We start from the raw sequence: 18474 nt of genomic DNA on the forward strand, positions 1-18474 counted from the left end.
TATTTTGGAGACATTGGAGGTCATTGGCTGAGATAATAAGAGATGATCGAATATTCAATTTTCAATTTGTAAAAGCTACAATTTGTAGAACCTTTTTCTGAAGGTTTGGCCCGAACTGAATCAGTCCGAATCAATGTTGCTTCGATTGTCTTGAGAATTGATATATAACCCCCTCTCGTCCTGGAAAACACAGCTGGCTCATAAAAAGCTCAGAACTCCCATACATGGATCTACTTCTCTAACTGAAAGATGTCAGATTTTTACCGAATCCATAAACCAGCAAATGGATTCACTCATTTCTAGCTGTAACACTACAGATCATGGTCAAAGTCACAAATAAGACAAAATACTGGCAATAGTCCATTTGTATATTTCTCCTTGTTTGTTTCAAGGAAACTGAGGGTATTAGGTTACATCAGCTCATCGGGGTGCACACATGTTGCCGGACACGCCACCAAACGACGAGCCTGTAGAGCTTTCTCAAGCCTGTGACAACGATCTTGGTCAACTCTACTTTTTCATTGTCTCCATGTGTTTTTAGTTATCCAAGATCAGAAAATGGGATCAACTGAATACATGTAGGTGTAGTAAGACTTTCCCACTGCCCTGGGGCATTAAAGAGGACATGTCTGTAACCCACCGGTAGCTGTCTGTGGCCATCATGGGTGAGAATCGGTGGGTGTGTTATGGTTGTGAGTGGGGTAAAAAAACAATGCAGGTGTCACAGTCTATGGGGAATAGTCCCTTAGGACTAAGTCAGTGGACTCCCTGGACCACCGCGGGAGATAACACCCTTAGCCGCACCCGGGAGAGGAGTCTAAGTGAACTCCTGGTCTTCACCAGGTCGCTCCGTGGGCGCGACTAGGCCCGCGGCCGCAGCCAAGGTAGGGACACGGGGACCACAGATGGACGGCAGGACCTCTGAAGGACAGCTGGCAGGAGCTCTGAAGGACAACTGGCAGGACCTCTGAAGGACAGCTGGCAGGACCTCTGAAGACCACTAGGATTGCAAGACCGCCACAGGATTGCAGGACCGCCACAGGAACACGGGAATCACCACAGGAACACGGGAATCACCACAGGAACACGGGAATCACCACAGGAACACGGAGGCATATGGAAATGCTCAGGAAGGCTTTCACTCCAGAAGAATGACCTGAAGATCCGGCAGGGGATGCTGGGAGTCGCCAGGCTATATAGCCGAGCCAGGAATGCCAGAGCCAATAAGGAGGATGCTGGCCCTTTTAAGGCTGGGAGAAGTCCGGGCGCGCCCCCTCTAGTGGCAGGAGCAGGCGACTGCATGGAAGAAGCATGCGGCCTACACGCTGGGAGCCAGGAGAGGTAAGTGAGAGCTGGGGGAGCGGGGACCGCAGCAGCAGGCACGAGTACACCCTCAATCCGTACCAAGGATCGTGGGTGTAACCGTGACAGCAGGCCTTGAAATGAGACTGCAGTGTAAAAATGTCATGCCTAAACCATAGCCAATGGGTGGATGGTCACTTTAATGAATAGAGACTTGTCGAAAATACCTTGGTAAAAACATCAAATTTGAAATATAATCTTTCTCCTGCTGATTCATACAAAATGTTTTTCCAAAGTTAGGAAATTAGAATAAAAAGGGGTCTTTGGTTCACTTGTCTTGTAACTGATAAATTCGTAATGAAACTAGAGAAATTCATTTTCTCTCATATCCTGATCCCCGGGACCTTACTGTCAACATTTTGCTATTAGCCAAACATTGATTCTGAGTCATTGGCAGCAAACAAGTGTTCCAGAACTTCTGCCATTGAAAGCCGAGTCACCGATAAAAAGATAATTGAGAGCGTTAATTATGTACAGCGAGAGGGAAGAATGAATAAACGGGAGAGAAATGTAGACCTGACTATAGTAATTGTGAAGGAATCAACCACAGAATGCGATCAGATGAATAACTCTTCATCTACAATGGTGGAATATGTGACCAAAAAAGAGGTCAAGTATGAAAGTCATTCATGGGGCAAAATATATGTGGGGTAAAGAGAAGCATTCGTTGACCTCAATGGAAACTAATGGAGAAGATTTTTCCTTTGGTGGTCGGTGTAGACACCCAAGATTTAGGAGTCGAGTTTATTGACCTGTTTTCCTCCTGATCATGGGCCAGTTGCCCAAACAAGTTCTTGTCCTCTTAAAGTAAAGAGTATGTTATCAACCAGGAATAAACTTCTTTTCTGTAAATGCCCCATACACAACATGTATAGTAGTTACCGTATATACTCGAGTATAAGCCGACCCGAGTATAAGCCGAGACCCCTAATTTTACCACCAAAAACTGGGAAAAACTACTGACTCGAGCATAAGCCGAGGGTGGGAAATGCATTGGTCAAACCCCCCCCAGTAGTATACAGCCTGCCAGCCCCCAGTAGTATACAGCCTGCCAGCCCCCAGAAGAATACAGCCTGCCAGCCCCCATGTAGTATTTAGCAGCCCCTAGTAGTATACAGCAAGCCCCTAGTAGTATACAGCAAGCCCCTAGTAGTATACAGCAGCCCCTAGTAGTATACAGCAAGCCCTAGTAGTATACAGCAGCCCCTAGTAGTATACAGTAAGCCCCTAGTAGTATACAGCAGCCCCTAGTAGTATACAGCAAGCCCCTAGTAGTATACAGCAGCCCCTAGTAGTATACAGCAAGCTCCTAGTATCTTCCGGCATGGACGCGGCCATGTTTTCTTCTAGCATGCGCATACTATGACACGGCCGCTGCTGACGTCATAGTATGCGCGGCCACGAAGAAAACATGGCCGCGTCCATGACAGAAGATAGAAGAGAGAAGAGGAGCCGCGGAGAAGAAAGAAGACGGAACGCGCTGACATCGGGGACATCGGTAAGCCGCGCCGACATCGGGGAGCCGCGCTGACGTCGGAGGGTGAGTATTTAAGTTTATTTTTTTTAAGTGGGTCATTTTTTTTTGTAATAGACTCGTGTATAAGCCGAGGGGACGTTTTTCAGCACATTTTTTGTGCTGAAAAACTCGGTTTATACACGAGTATATACGGTAATGAGAAAATGGTATTCACGTCATTACGATTGCATCTGCTTTGAATGAGAACTTCAAGATTATGTAGATAAAGTTGTGTCCTCTCTTACTTTTTCTCATGGCTGGACATGTACAGATACGTATGAAATTATCTCCATAGAGCCAACCGTTGATTGTGATGAAATTACAGATTATCAAGGGCAACGGTAGTGTATTGAATTGGTTTGATGTGGTGGTGATGTGGTCAGCAATGTTATGGGTGGACAAGTCTGCGAATTATGTGGCTACCAAGCCCAAAACAAACCTCATGTTGACCAAAATAAATAGTGATGTGTAGAGGTAGCACACACCAGAGTTTGTGGGATGCACAATGGAAGCCTTGGAGGTTATTGTGAGGAGCAGATAATAGGAGGACAAAGATTTTATGAGGTTTGGGGCTTATATGTGAGGTTCTTAAAAATCGGGAGAGAATTATGGAAGGGACAGGTTGTAGATGGCAAATTTAATTGGTAATAGTTTTCACTTGGCAATGGGTAGCTCCAGTTGGTGTTGATAAAGAAGAGATGCAGATGTGGTATGAGACGAAAGGTAAAATATCCAGCTTGGATAGAAGTAGAGCAAGGCATCCCTAAACATTTTATTGACTTCAAGCATAAAATGCTATACTATGCCATACAATGTTTATCCTATCCTGGAAAACTTATTTGCATATTTACCAGAATCCCCTAGTGGAGCACCAATGGCTATGAGCCTCCACTCGGCTGCAAGGTGGCCGTAATTGGCAAAGTCTCTGTGAAGAGAACTCTTATTCCTTAATCCAAGTCAAAACCCTCTCACTCAGCTCCCTACACTGCACTAAAGAAACAGTGCTGTCTATAGCTGGGTATCTGTTCATTCTGGAATAGATAACGTGTTTGGCTTTAATCCCACATCATGTCATTAGGCTTCTAGAAAGTCATGCTTGATGGTAAATGGACTGCCTCACAGAAAGATGTGATTTTCCTTGTCCCGTCCTCATTTGCATATTCCCCAGAATCGCCTAGTTGAGCATCAAAGGCTATAAGTCTCCACAAGCCTGCAAGGCTGTCTTAATTGGCAAAGTCTCCCTAAGAAGAACTCTTACTTCCTGACCAAGTAAGCAGGGTCAGCTCCTGGTTTCAGTAGAGCCCTGGGTGACACAGCCTCAGTGGGCCCCTTTGCAGTTAACCCTTTACGGCATTAAAAATAAAGAAACAAAAAAGTTTCCTCTTCCCCAAAATATTCCCTATTTTATCATACCAATCAGCGCCTTGATGGTATTTTGTATACAGCCTCCTCACCAACAATGGATTCAATAGCTACAGCCCCCCGCACACCCATGGATTCCTTATGTACAGCCTTAGGGGGGGCCCACAAGCAGCTCTGGGCCCCGACACTTCCCCAAGTATGCCTAGTGCTTGCGCCTGCCCTGCAAGTAAGATGCTATAAAACTGGAAGTCTTTGCTCTTCAGTATTAAGGACATAGTTCTTGTTTCTTATCTAAGGTCTTGACAAGAAAAGTTGGCGCTTTTCTCACAACAAGGTCTGGAAACTTTAATCTCACACTCAGACGTCCATTATGTCCTACTGTACTTACTAGGCGATTGACAGTTCAACTTTACGGTATTATCAGGCGGCCAAAGAAGAGCCGACGCTTGTTTGTCAAAAAACACAAGCACGTCTCTAAGCAAAAGTTGTAAGGTCTTCTCCAACTACTTGTGAGGAATTCTCGAGCACTTGAGATACATTTATTTATAAGACTGGAGCTAATGTGAAACACAGCCAAGTACGAGGAGCGCGGAACCGTAGGAGTAAATTCACAGACTCGTTGAGCCAATTGGTTTCCTTGATCTCCCATATAAAGTCTACGCTTCTCGATTTGAAGGCCCATTATCCAAGACGCGGCGCGGAATAATAAGATCCTGATGCCCTTTTCAGCACTTAAGGAGGTTTGCGAGGAAAGTTCATTTGTTTCGTGCCGAACGCAAGTTGAAAAGTTGAAAAAGTGCTCTTTGTTTGACTATGAGTCACCTTTAGAAATTTCCAAGCTATGAATCAGATGACCGGCCTCCGGCAGCACAACTATGTTTAGAAAAAAAAAAAAACTTTAGGAGAGCGGCTATGATAATGGACCCCTGTGCACGGTTCTTTGATCAAGTCTGCTCCATCACAAACAGTAGCATCCAGCTCTCCAATATGGAGTAATAGTGCGTCGTGAAACCCAGCCGGGCACAGCAGTCACAGGTGATTGTGATGACAGCATCACAGATATAAGCAGAAGACCAGCTGAGTTTACTGATGGCTGACGTACAGGCTTCGGCTGTGCCAACAAAACATTTTGGGGCTTCATGCCAGAATTAGAACAACAAGGAAATCTCCTGGGGACATGTTTGATCCGTTGTATTTATAATGAGCTGGCAGATGAGTGCACTTGTTATAATTGTGAGAAGAAAAAAAAGAATACCCAGAATAAAAACACAGGAGTTGTGATTGATTTCGACAAATAGTGTATTGAATATCTTCGGAGGGGGGGGGGGGGGAAGGTTAAGAAGTGAAATGAGTAAGAAAGAATTTGGTGGGTTTTTAGAGATTTTTTTGCCCTTAAAGGAGTATTTCCACAACAATAGGATTCTTAAATATATTCAGGATAACAAAATGACACATTCTCTGATTCAGTGTTATTAATAAAAAAAAATACAGCATTTCACAGATATAATTCCAACCTGACTCTAACAGTCCTGCTGTTTACATTTTGGTTGTTCTTGGATCCGACCATAAACTCCTGACTATGGTCGGGCAGATTCTTCTGGCTTCTCTTGTACTGCAGGAGGCAGGGAGCACTACAGACACAGGCACTTCCTGTCTAGCAACAGCAACATTATAAATAGCTGTGTATCACAGGGAACATTCCAGGTTGTTGTTGCAACTTTCTGTGTTGAGAACTTGTGAACCACAAGAAATTTCAAATAAAACCTTTTGTATGAGGAATGACTTCAAGTATGGACCTATTTTTAGATTTTTAGTTTGTAGTCTAGACTACTCCTGCTATGATAGTCCTTACTATATTAGCAATGTTCCTCCACCAGTACATGCAAAAGCTTTTTCCTAACTCTCTTTCCATTAGTAGATGAGAAGGTGATGTACCCGAACGGAAGACATTCATCCAGATCATTATCTTGTTTTGGATCTCATCTTTATTTGTAGGTCCCAATGACCTTTATTAAGAGTCATTTCCAGTGCAATGTTCTTACTTTACTTAGTAGTTATTTTAACTAAATCCAGAAAATAAATAGGACTTTTGGCTTTAGCTCGATAAACTTCATTCCAAAACCACCGAAGTATTTTCCGTTGTTTTAACCAATTAAAGGAGATGTCTAATATGTGCGAATCATTTGTTAAGGGCAATTTTGAAGCCACAGTTGGTGATAGGGGTCAGGACCAGGGTCATTGTTGTGGACAGGGGTGAATTTATCGATAAAACCACCCAAGTAATTGCTTGGGCCAGTGGAGTCACTAGGAGAGGTTGGGCCCCATAGCAGACTTCTGAATGGGGCCCCCTTCCCCCTATGATAGGCCGTCTTCTGATCCCTGGGGGGTTTAAGAGCACTCAAGTAACTGTAGACCACATGAGAGATTCATAAAAGTCCTGCTGTCCCCTCCCCCGACAATTCTTATCTGGGTTCCGGACTGTGTACTGTAGAAGATTTCACTGTTATATAAATATTATGATGTACAATTTGCAGCATTATATGTGTATAATGGTGCACATTCGCCATTGACAGGTCTGATGCCAGGGCCCCCACACACTGCGGGCCCCATAGCAGCAACCAATGTAGTTACGCCCCTGGCTTGGGCCCAGAGATCAGGAGAACCCCCCACTCAAGATGCTAATAGCTATGGTAGAGCAGGGCACGAAAGATCTTGCCCACTGCTATTTGGAGTGAAATGATGCATGAGGGGGCCCCAACAACTTTGCTTGGGGCTCCCAAAATTCCAAATCCATCCCTGCTTGTGGATAATCTATAAACCACTTGGTAGATGATTCTCATCGCTTAATCAGTACCAGCCGGCCATAGATTGTCTTCCAAGCACAGACATAATTCTCATCATCTATAATTACATAATGCATAAGGATATAGATGTGTTAGAATAAAAATAGCATTTTTGATGATTTCCTGATGAACTGTATCCGTCTTGTTTGCTTGGAGACTTGAAAGTCTTGTATTCACATCTGTTCAGTCACCATTCTTCCGTTACTTCCCTCAAAACAGCTGTTGGTAGGACAATTGAGCGGAGCGCGGAGCGGGGTTTATGTGTCTCTGAAGGTTGTCTTTAGCATGAACAGCTATGAGTTACTCCATATGAGGACTATGATTGGTGGTGTCCCCAGTGTAGCGGAGACCACAGTGTCTTCAGATTCCAAACAGATGTTCTACTTACTTCCCTATTAAAGTTTTCACAGATATTTACATCTGTTGGGTCATCGGTGGTTATAAAACCTGTTGTTTTTATGTATTTTACCTAAATCTAGTTACTGAGGTTTCTACAAAAAAACCCATGAAGAATATTACACCATTGAGTGACATCAGTAAAGTCTTGTACCATTGGGTCTTCAAACCCAACTCAGATGCGAATATATCCTCATCTTTACTGGTAAGGGGTAGGACCCTTGTGTTTTAGACATAGTATTGCAGTATAAAGCCAAGTGATGTGGCCACAGCTGTAGTTTTGGGCCTACGTCTGTCCTACCATCCTACATAAATAGGAGAAAATAGGAGAACTGTTACAGATATTAAGAGATAAAAGAGATATTCATAGTGTTATGGACCCTTTATGCCACCTAACTGGTTTGATTTTCGGTTGCTCAGAAGAGGCTGCTACCCCAAGAAGGTATAAAGATGCAGCTGCAAAGCACCAAGCTTTAAAGAGGACCCCTCAGGACCTCACAAATGTGGAGATGATCATACCATTCAGTAGGGGCTGCTACGCAAATTGAGGGGCACTTTGATTTTTCTTTCTAGTCCCCAAGGTTGTTGAGATATCAGTCGCAGCTCAAGCTCTTCCTCTCTCAGTGGATGACTGGTGCCAACTAAGATCCGGTGGTGGCTCACTCTATGGTGCCAACTAAGATCCGGTGGTGGCTCGCTCTATGGTGCCAACTAAAATCCGGTGCCGGCTCACTCTATGGTGCCAACTAAGATCCGGTGGTGGCTCACTCTATGGTGCCAACTAAGATCCGGTGGTGGCTCGCTCTATGGTGCCAACTAAGATCCGGTGGTGGCTCGCTCTATGGTGCCAACTAAGATCCGGTGGCGGCTCGCTCTATGGTGCCAACTAAGATCCGGTGGTGGCTCGCTCTATGGTGCCAACTAAGATCCGGTGCCGGCTCACTCAAAATCAATGCTCAACCTTTAGGAAGCATGGTGACATGGGATTGAGCCAATCATCGACAAATATCAGAACTCTACTGTGTAAACCATGCATGAGGTCATTCACAAAATTAATATTAAAAAGATAGGGCCCAATACTGACCCCTGTGGTCCCTATTGGAAACCTCAACCTAATTTGTGTATGTATGATTAATGATGATGACCCTCAAGCCAATTTCTAACTCAGAGTTGCCCTTCGTCCCTGGAGATATGCTTCATTATGTGGTTTTAATAAATTAATAAATAAAATATGGCTATAAATTGCCATTATGTGGTGTCCTTTAACTCTGACTGATGTTTATACTGAAAAAAACTACTCTATATAATGAGAGGTGCTGTCATTTTAATGTAAATCCATTGGGGCGGGGCCAAGAACACTAAGCGCTCCTGTCCTCCCACACAGTCTACACATGTAATTACAAAGATGAACATTAGGTGGCAGCAGCCAGGATGTATGTAATAGGTGATAGGGACAGATCTTATGCCGTAAAGTGATAGGGGGAAGGAGATCCCTCCCCTTACATAAGTATTTGTGATATAAAATATTATTTTGTAACAGTGACAAACGGATGTGTTACCAGTACTTGTCTAATTTAGACAGTGGGTGATACTATATAGAATTAAATTAGTTTTGCAGCAGTTATTGCTTTATGGCAGACAAGTGTCAGTAGCTTACTGTTGAGCGTTCGTGACACACGGCTGTCTGGGTTTTTACTAATGATAATGTGTAGACGCAGTGTTTGCTGCCAGGTCTTGGGTATTATCTCAGTTCTTTTCTTGGAACCCTTCATGTTCTGTATCTCATCAGAATTTTATTGGAGCTACATGATCAAAAATCCACTTGCTAGAAGACGGCAACAATGAGAGAAATTAGATAGGGTCTATTTTAGACATGATGGAGCTATCAAGTGCTAGGTGTAGTACAGACAACCAATACCTGTAACTTGATGACAGTGTAATGGAATCCAAGTGGCTCAATCTGATTAAACAACAACACTTCAATAACGAGGGGAAAAAACTGTTTTTATATGAAATTGTGGCCTCAGCTGAACCCAACCCTCTCCTTCCTCCACGAGCTGAGTAACAAAGCGAGAAATAAGCAGTGAGATATACACTTAGACACATATAGGAAACAACGAAAGATAGATAGATCTCTGAAGATGTAGCAAGTTTTCCCACCTACAAATGGAGAAGTCTGTAATTTATTTCATAGGACAGACAGCATGTACAAAAAACCTGTCACCACATTTTTCCCAAATACAGCTAGAGACAGGTTACCATAGAGCCCTATTAACTAAATAACGGCCTTCTTCACCTAAAAATAGCTTCACTCACATCCCCATAAAATCAACTTTGTTATCTTACCCGACATATAGCCAGATTCCAGCAGTGAATCAAAGAGGGAGGGTCTAGTTTACCCAGAACAACAGCCCCTCCTATCCTCAATCACTTAATAATAATTCATTTATTTATGTAGCGCACACAGATTACACAGTGCTGCACAGAACTTGCCAAATCAGTCCCTGTCCTCATGGGGCTCACAATCTAATCAACCTACCAGTATGTTTTTTTTTGGAGTGCGGGAGGAAACTGGAGGACCTGGAGGAAACCCACACAAACACGGAGAGAACATACAAACTCTTTGCAGATGTAGACCTGGATGGGACTTGAACCCGGGACCCCCCCGGTGCAAGGTTGTAGTGCTAACCACTGAGCCTCTTCTACTCATGCCTCTTTCACACCATTCAGCACTTCATATTTTGTGATCAGCGTGATGTCATCTAAGGTCCTTTACCCACTAACAGTGTCGGACTGGCCCATCAGAGTACCAGAAGATCCTCCGGTGGGCCTTGGCTCAAACCAATACTGAACCCCAGAGGTCCATCAGAAAACAACACAATTTGAAGGCTGCTAGAGTATATTTCCTGGGGGATAACGTAGAGTGGATCTAAGGAATCTAAGTCTGACACTGCCCACTAACATTTGCAAAATGTACTCCATATATGTATCTGATCACATGAAATCACAGAAATGTCTACATGGAGAATGGGGAGGAGTAGATGTCTGTGGAGGCTGCTGTGATTTCATGTGATCAGATAAATACATGGGGTAGATTTTGCAAATATTAATGGGTTAAGGACCTTAGATGACATCACCCTGGTCACATGACATGAAGGGTGGACATACCCATATTACAGGTAAGATAGCAACGTTGATTGTATTGTAATAAATAAAAATGTGATACAATAGAAAAACATAGTATTGTACATAGTACTTGGAATCGTGCATGCTGCATGCTGAAGTATGCGCTAGAGTGCAGAGTGTGCGATTCCCAACCCCAGCTCCCAAACAGCTTCCTCTATTCAGCTTTGTGTTTGAAAAAGTGGCCTAAGTGGCCGAAAAGATACACATATCCTACTGAAGTGCTTGGTCTTAATTTTACTTTGGTAGTAGGGGAGCAAAGCACCTTTTTCATGCAATTAAATGCAAAGTAAGTATTTAAGAATAATTTTGAGATTCTGTCTCTCACAGTTGAAGTAACAGATCTCTCCATTCTTTGTAGGTCATTCAGGAGCACCAGATGTGGAACACTTCCCTAGGTAAGTATAAGTGTTTGATTTTTTGGTAACTTTTATTAGGCACGTATGTACATTTTCTTATGCGGCTACTGGGGCGTGGAGTAGCCGTAGCTGTGGTTACACGGTGTGGCTATTCCACGCCCCAGTAACCTCTTTTCTCCTCCTACTCACAATTTTCGGCGTGCAGCTCCTCGTAGCTGCGCACCCTCGTCCAACGATCCTGCCGTCTGCGCATGTGCCGAACAGCAGGCCCGCGCCTGTGCAGCTCCGGCTTCAGAGCAGTGACCACGCAGACGCGGGCCTGCTGTTCTGGGCATGTGCGGACGGAAGGATCGTCGGATGAGGGCGCGCAGCTACAAGGAGCTGTGCACCAAAGATTTTCAGTAGGAGGAGAAAAGAGGCTAACGGGGCGTGGAGTAGCCGTAAAAAAGTGCGGGGACTTGAGGATTAGCCCTTAAAAGGGCTATACTCACGTCCTATTGATCCACCTACTACCCGATCTACCTTTATAGGTAGATTTGTGGTGGTAGGTTCCCTTTAAGGCCCCAAATTACCCATACAGTTCCACTTTAAGAAGATGAAGATCCATATTTTATTTATCTATCATTTCCCAGTCAACCGATTCCTCAACAACCTCTTAAGACCACCTGGACCACAACACAAATGCAAACATTTTAGAAGAACCTCAGTCCACTTCAGATCCTTCAAGCACCCATTAGAATTATCATAAAACAAGAATGTCGCCGGGGTAGTATAGAGTCGTCTTCCATTCTTCTGTAAGAAGCAAGGGTGTAACTTTATTGGTGGGTACATTGCAGGAAGAATTCCTGAAATTTAGATGACAACATCTGAGCAACCTTCTTGTCCTCTAGCAAATCTCCATTTCTAATGTGTCTTTATGCAATGGTGCAATTTTACATGAATAATTCCCTGTTGTCTCCTCTAAGTGTTTCCTCACCATTGGATCCTTCAAACGAAGATGTTTTGTGGTTGTGAAAGTCTTTGGTTTCTTGATCATGAATGGTTTAAGCTTCTGGCTACCATTTGTTATTGATGTACACAGGCGTTGTAATTCCCGGTTGACATGAAGCCTTCGTGATTTTCTCCTGGTTCTGCCACCAGCCAATGTGCCGTTGGGCAAACAAGTCCTTTTATACTCAAATTATAAATTTGTTTCACAACGATTAATGATGTGTGTATTATTGCCCCATAGCCCCACCCCCAATATGTCACATCACCATCAGAATTTCTGTTCTTCTGTTCCATTACAGGAACTAATGTGGACAGATCTCTCATATGATGGTCACAAATGTTGCCTGATTGAACATGTTCTAAACTATAATGATTCTGGATTCCATGGTGGTGTCTGGAAGTTCTGCATGCACCAAATCTACACACATGAAACCTGGGTCAGGGGCTCCTAATTGAATTTTAGATAAAGATGTGAACACAGACATAGGAAATGATATTTGTTAGCTCTCCATTATCATGATCCTACCTTCTTTTGTGCAAAACCTAAAGACCTGAAACTACAAAAGTTAACAGCATATAAATTTGCAACAACAACCTAGAACGTTCCCTGTGATGCACAGCTGTTTGACGTGTTGTCCATGACGCTGAACATGAAGCTGAGTTGAAGGTACTAAAACAATCCTGGTCATCTTTGATACCTGACCACCCATTGGAAACACTTGCCCTTCGTCCAATATGGTGGCTTTTAAAAAACAGTTGCCAATTTTCTGGCCCCCTCACCTATTACTTGCTGGCAGCAAAAAAAAGGAAGGGCCGGCACTGTAAAAATGGTATAAATCCAAAAAGGGTGCAAGCTTGTAAGGGTCTGACTCAAGACCCAGAGGTATAACAAAAAATTTAATACAGGAAGGCCGCACTCCGTTATTCAAGTGTATTACTTGCTGGGGTATTCAAATATGTCATTTCCCCTGTATATGTATATGAAATAAAGAGGAGTCTTGGCACCTTCACTTCCACTACCCAAATTTTTACAAACAGTATTCAGGATTTGGTTGAAAACCAAAAAAGTAGGAGACAGATAAAAACATGTGTGATTGCCTTCCATGTGTGATCAGACTACACTGGGATAATTTGTAGTCTGTTACCATGGAGTCACTAAATGAATAGTTAGGTAGAATAGTTTTTATTGTTAAAATGTTAAACCTGTATGATAGTTGTAGAGAAACTTATATGTAAAATGTAAAACTTGATATAATTTAATGTACCGTATATACTAGAGTATAAGCTGACCCAAGTGTAAGCCGAGGCCCCTAATTGTACCACAAAAACCTGTGAAAACCTATTGACTCGAGTATAAGCCAAGGGTGGGAAATGCATTGGTCCCAGCCTCCCCAGTATATAGCCTGCCGGACCCTGCCCCATACTATATAGCCAGCACCTTCCCCTCAGTATATAGCCTGCCAGCCCATATCCCCCAGTATATAGCCTGCCAGCCCATATCCCCCAGTATATAGCCTGCCAGCCCATATCCCCCAGTATATATATAGCCAGCCCCCTGCCCCAGTATATAGCCAGCAGCGGGGGAAGCTGGAAAGGTGAGTTTTGATATTTTTTTTACTCAAGTGTAAGCCAAGCACATTTTTTTGTGCTGAAAAACTAGGCTTATACTTGAGTATATATGGTATATCTTATCAGACGATATCAGTGCCTTTTATTCACTTCTCTTATAACCCCCCCCCCCCCTCCTCCTTCATTCCTAATCTCCTTTTATCCGTGGCGTAACTTGAGGCTGATGGGCCCCAGGGCAAAGTCTGTACCAGAACTCCCCCCCCCCCCCCCCGACTATAATGTATGGTTCATAGTACTAGTCTTCTCATTTGGGAAAGTGAGACCTTATGGACCCCCAAAGCGTCTTGGGCTCGGTTGCGACCGCATTCTCTGCACCCCCTCAAGTTACGTCCCTTCCTTTTCTCACTGAAATCTCTGCTGAATTCCATCTTTATTTCTTATAGGATGAACAGGAGCCTATTTTGTCTATCTGCAAACTCTGCTGAATTCTGTCTTGCTAATAAAGATGAACAGAAGCTCACTGAGGTTTTAGTTTATGTGGAGGCTCGGAGCAGGGAGTCACAGCACCTAGGTCTCCACCTAACAGCTTTGAGACAACATCACATTACAAATACAGACTGAAGATATTAGAAGAGTTAACTCTTGCCCAAAAACAGTGTTATTCCTTATATACTCATACTGGACTAGTTTGTTAAAGGTGAGGTATGCTTTAGTCTAATTTACATCTGGTTCCAGTTTAACCCCTGGCACCTACTGTCACATCCACAAACCTCTTCTAACTGCTGTAACAAGGATTTCTGTCCACATATTTTTGGTAACATAGTAAACTTTACAAGAGGCAAACAATAGCTCCCAGATTCCCATAAATTGGACTCATTTGATCCTATCTTTCTTACGGAGGCCTTTTTAAGACGTGGTAACCAGGGGTGAGGCCTTGTTGTGGTGACACTAATGATGAGTGAGGATAAGTTGGTTACATGTTTTAAATTGCGGACAAATGGTTCGCAGCTAAATTTTTTCCATCCAAACCACATGTGATATAATGTAAAAAATCTGCTGCTGCTCTGTGCGTGAGAGAAAGATCAAAGTACCCGTCATCTCGTGAAATCGCTGTCTCACTGTCGTTCAGGGATGACCTCCTATGACAAGTTACTAATTTGCTTAAGATTTATTTGTTGCTCGTTAGCATAAAAGTCTGACTATCGCTAGCATCTCATAAGTATGCAAATTAGGTCTCATTCAGAAGGAAGAAAGCTGGCTCTTTTTGAGACTTACCTTTCAAAACCTGCTTTCCTATCTCTTCTTTCTATAGACATGCACCCTCAGCTCCAAGGAGTATGTATGTTTCCAGTTGGAATGGCGAATTAATGTTTCCAGACACCTCTGATAATCTACAAGATACAGGATCAAAGACAAATCACTGGGAATCTGTAGGTTTAAAGGAAATATACCACCAGTCTGAAGGACTGTATGCAGATGAGCATACAGTCCTTCAGACTGGTGGTAGATGCACTTTAAGGCTACATTCACACAATGGGGCAGATTTACTTACCCGGTCCTGTCGCGATCAAGCGGCGCCTTCTCTGTGGAGGATTCGGGTCTTCCGGCAATTCACTAAGGTAGTGCGCTCGCTGTCCACTAGGTGTCGCTGCTGTCCGTCGGAGTTCACCAAGCTATGCTGGGTGCAGGTAAGTGCGTGTCAAGCGACACTTTTTTTTTTTTTTTAAATCTGCGGTTTTTCCGAATCCGTCAGGTTTCCTTCGCCCACGCCCCTCAATTTCCGTCGCGTGCATGCCGGCGCCGATGCGCCACAATCCGATCGCGTGTGCCAAAAACCTGGGGCAATTCACAGAAAATTTGCCGCAAAACGGTAAAATTCAGGTAACACGATGTAAAAACGCGATTCGGGTCCTTGGTAAATGACCCCCAATGTGTTCTCGCCATACCATAGCACAGCGAGCACACATCGGCAACGGGGAGAGGAGGAGGGAGTGAGCACTGCTCAACCCAGCCCCCCTCCATAGTGGCAAAAGGCGCATGGCACCGTATTCCGGGGAAAGATAGGACAGGTCCTATCTTTCTCGCGGCTACAGAGTGGTACGGTGCCGAACGTGTGGGGGGGGGGACATATATACGGCGTATATAAGTCGTCCGTATACACGTCCCCCATACAGTCGTATGAATATAGCCTAAGGGCAGATTTGTGAGCAGACATGTTGATCACAGTGGCGTAACTACACACCACATATACACACATACAGCTTACATACACACATAACATACTGGGGCAGATTTACTTACCCAGTCCATTCACGATCCAGTGGCGCGTTCTCTGCGGTGGATTCGGGTCTTCCGGCGATTCACTAAGGCAGTTCCTCCGACGTCCACCAGGTGTCGCTGCTGCGCTGAAGTCCGCCGAGGCCCGTCGGAGTTCACGATCCATTGCTGGGTGCGGGTAAGCGCGTGTCCAGCGACACTTTTTTTTTTTTTTTAAACACGGGGATTTTTCCGAATCTGTCTGGTTTTTGTTCGGCCATGACCCCCGATTTCCGTCGCGTGCACGCCGGCGCCGATACGCCACTATCCGATTGCGTGCGCCAAAAACCCGGGGCAAATCAGGGAAAGTCGGGGCAAATCGGAAATATTCGGGTAACATGTCAGGAAAACGCGAATTTGCAGCATTATATGTATGTAATGGTGAACATTCTTCATTCTTTAGTGTCAGGTCGGATGATTGGGCCCCCTGACACTGTGGGCCCCATAGCGGCTGCTATGGCTGCTACAGATTTAGTTACGCCCCTGGTTGATCGTCTGCAGCATAGACCTGTCCTGTTGATTTGGGACTTTAAACCAACTACAATTCCTTATGGACATGTGGTTTATGGTCCCAAATTTCCCTTTTTGAACTATTTAAATGTTAAAAAATGAAGAAAAAAAAAACTTTGATACTTACCTAGATAGTCCAAAGAGGTACATCAGACTCACATCAGAAGATCCCCGCTGGATCCTCCTCTCGCAATACGGGAAGTGAAACCTGGCAGTATCCTGGCTTTGCTGCGCTGTACCCATGGCGCTTGCGCAATGAAGCCAGGGTGTAATACTCCAGCTTCACTTTTCGGAACATGCAGGTGCTGAGGGAATGAGGAATGACTATTCACTGTATAGAGATAAAGACTTGTTCACCTCTCTGAATTAGAGTGCATCACTGACGAAGGTTGTTAGAGAGTATCGACTAAATCGTGTAAACTAAAATATAACTTTTATTTCAAAAATTAAGAATAACGAATGTGGAGGGTGTGTGGTACTACACCAAATTTATGTGCGTTAAAAACATTCGTACTGGCCCCAGTTCATGGCACTAATCTAGGGCAGACTGAACCAGGGTTGTTTAAAGATAAAAGGGCTTACGATTTCTTGGCACAGGCACACTCACACCCAAGTCCCCAGGGAAAGCCCACAGCCCCATCCACCTCTGAGAGCGATACAACAGACTCAGAATATCCGAGTGGTTCTCAATCGCCAAGGACCACTGGTGACACCCAGAGAGGGGGTAGGAGAGGCAGACCAAGAGGTCGAGCTTCCAACAGTAGGGGTACTCTGGGAGCTTTTTTAGCCAACAACCCCCCTATCTCGGGATATCTACTGAGGGGGGACCAAAGCCAATCCAGAAAAAAGTGAGACTTGATGGGGAAATGGACCACTGCATCATCAACCTCTCTAAACATCATCTGGATGATGCTGAGTTGACCCTCCTCCATAAAGGCCTGTCATTCGTTCCATCAGTACGCTGTGACTCCTTTAGTTTAGTCAAGGATGTACATTTGTTTGCTAGAAAATTGAAATGGAGGAAGTTCTTCAAACATCACGACCGCAAAAGATGTATAGAGTTGGGGATCAGTGTATCGGATTTGGGGGATTTTGATACCATGATTGATTTAATGCAAGAATCTGAGAGGGAACCAGGGAAGGGTCCATTTACATCCCTTAAGGAGAAAAACTGTAAATTTCCGGCAGTGGAATCCACACATGTTGATCTTTTCGTCGACCTGGTCACTGAGGAGCTCAAACATCTGGAAGGGGGCATTCATGATCCGTTTAATAATCTGAGCCCCGAAGAAAGAGAAGCCCTGGTTGATCTGGAACGGAATGATAATTTGATCATAAAACCCTCGGATAAAGGGGGGAACATAGTCCTCCTTGAACGGATGGACTATGTTAACATGTGTGATAAGATGTTGTCGGATGCGGACACCTATCGCCCTTTACTGGTCAACCCTGTTGAAAAATTTTCTAGGGAACTCAAGAGAATTCTTGATAGGGCCTTAAGGGATCACCTGATTAGTGATCAGGAGCATAACTTCATGCTCCCAAAATTTCCCACCACAGCCACGTTTTATGGCCTCCCCAAGGTCCACAAAGGCTATCCCCCGCTCAGAGGACGCCCTATCGTCTCGGGGATAAATAGCCTTACTCAGAATATCAGTATCTATGTGGACCGGATCTTGAGACCATTTGTTACGAGTTTGCCTTCTTATGTACGAGATACCACGGACGTCCTTGAAGGAATTGTTCTGGAGGAAAACATGTATCTCGCTAGTTTGGATGTGGAGGCTCTCTACTCCTCCATCCCACACTCTAAAGGGTGTGAGGCAGTGGAGACCTTCCTGAACACGAGAGGCACTCAGTTCTTTAACCACAACGACTTGGTGGTGGACCATCTCAGATTCACCCTGGAAAGGAATGTGTTCCTATTCGGGAACAAGCTCTTCCACCAGCTGAGGGGGACCGCTATGGGGAGCCCTATGGCCCCCAGCTATGCGAATCTCTACCTCGGCTGGTGGGAGGACCGAATAGTCTTTTCAGAGGAATATGCCAGATGGACACCGCATTTGTC

This window comes from Engystomops pustulosus, chromosome 7 (assembly GCF_040894005.1).
Source record: "Engystomops pustulosus chromosome 7, aEngPut4.maternal, whole genome shotgun sequence".
In the NCBI taxonomy this organism is placed as follows: Eukaryota; Metazoa; Chordata; class Amphibia; order Anura; family Leptodactylidae; genus Engystomops; species Engystomops pustulosus.